This window comes from Raphanus sativus, unplaced genomic scaffold (genome assembly GCF_000801105.2).
Source record: "Raphanus sativus cultivar WK10039 unplaced genomic scaffold, ASM80110v3 Scaffold0781, whole genome shotgun sequence".
In the NCBI taxonomy this organism is placed as follows: Eukaryota; Viridiplantae; Streptophyta; class Magnoliopsida; order Brassicales; family Brassicaceae; genus Raphanus; species Raphanus sativus.
The window spans coordinates 15,201-16,751 of NW_026616097.1; the positions used below are offsets into that span (position 1 = coordinate 15,201).

Here is a 1,551-nt window from a genome sequence, read left to right on the forward strand (position 1 = left end):
TCCTTGCCCATTCACATAACTCACTTCATGCTGATCCTCAGCCGACTGATCTGCCTCTGATGTGCCTTCTGCGGTAGCTTTATCCTGTGGGGATTCTTCCATGATGAAGACCTGGTTCTGGTTACTCTTAATCAGCTGGTCGACCTTGGCAGAGAGCTCATCAATCTTGCTGTTGTCGATGCTCTTCACCTTCTGAGTGCGATCAGTCTCGCGGTTATTGTCAGCTGAGCTTGAGGCCATGTTCTCAATCAACTCGAATGCACCTTGAGTGGACTGAGTCATGAAATCTCCTTTACTGGCTGAGTTCAAAGCGTTCCTGTACTCCCAGCCTACTCCATCGTAGAACACTCCCAGCAGATAGTCTTCCTCAAAACCGTGATGTGGGCATTCTCTGCGGTAGACATTGAATCGCTCCCAAGCATCACAGAACGGCTCGTCCACCAGCTGTTTGAAGGTCACGATCTTCTGTCTCAGAGCTGCCGTCTTCGATTTCGTGTAGAAGTGGCTTAAGAAAGCCTCTCGGACTTGTTCCCAAGTGGTGAGTGATCCGGTGGGTAGTGAATCAAGCCAGCGAGCAGCTTTCCCATCAAGAGAGAAAGGGAACAGAGTACACTTGATGTAATCGGGTGGTACTCCATTCGCTTTAGTGAAACCACACATCTTCTCAAAGTGCTCGATGTGGTCCATCGGTATCTCAGCAGGAAGCCCATTGAAGATCTTCCTTTGCACTAGACTTATCAAGGCTGGCTTGATCTCGAAGTCTTGCCTTGTGCACGGTGGAGGGGTTATGGCAGATCGCGTAGCGGGCAGATTACGCAGTAAGTTTCTCTGGCCGATCTGGACCACTCCCTCCTGTTGGTTCGCAGCATTCAGAGCAGCTTGCTCGGCAGCAGCTTGCTGCGCTTGGATCGTCTGCTGCATCTGCTGCATCTGCTGTTGCATGAGTGCAAACGCAGCAGTGAGATCATCTGGATGATCACCCATGTTGGTGTTCGTTGATCTCGGCTGTTGACGGTTCTGTCGTTCCAATCTCGCTAGTTCCTCGTTAGAAAGCTGATGCAATGGCCCTTGTGCGTTGCTCCGAGTATGTCTACTGGTCATGCACCTGGATCATCAGCTGAAACAAAGAAAATAACACGAGTTAGATATCTTAGACTAGATATGAAACCGAAAATTAGAGGTAAAAAATCTGGTCCCCGCAACGGCGCCAAAACTTGATACACTAAAAATGAATCCTTGCTACTGCCAAGTTAACAGTTGCAATTGTAGTACTTGAGATTCAAATCCAGAGGACCAGTCTACACTCTAGTTCTATAAGTTTCAGAATCAAGCTAAGAAGAAGATATGATTTGGTTGAAATAGGCGATAGTAAACAAGCAAAATAAACACGAGATTGATTCAATTAAACAAGAGCTAGCCTAGGGTATTTCATTGGGTGTTGAATTGGAGCCAAACAATTATTCAAGCGCGATGAAGTGCTTTCTAGAACTCGGATCACTCAGCTGGAACACTCCACTGTCGTGGCAGTGATCGCTTTGCAGATCGATCTCA

General features: G+C 47.5%; 1 non-coding gene across 1 annotated transcript; it reads left to right on the plus strand.

Annotated features, from left to right (window-relative positions):
• The first annotated feature begins 370 nt into the window (after window positions 1-370).
• Window positions 371-477, plus strand: LOC130503066 (small nucleolar RNA R71). Its single transcript, XR_008940626.1, has one exon. It is a non-coding gene; the product is annotated as a small nucleolar RNA R71 (small nucleolar RNA).
• Window positions 478-1,551: the final 1,074 nt, after the last annotated feature.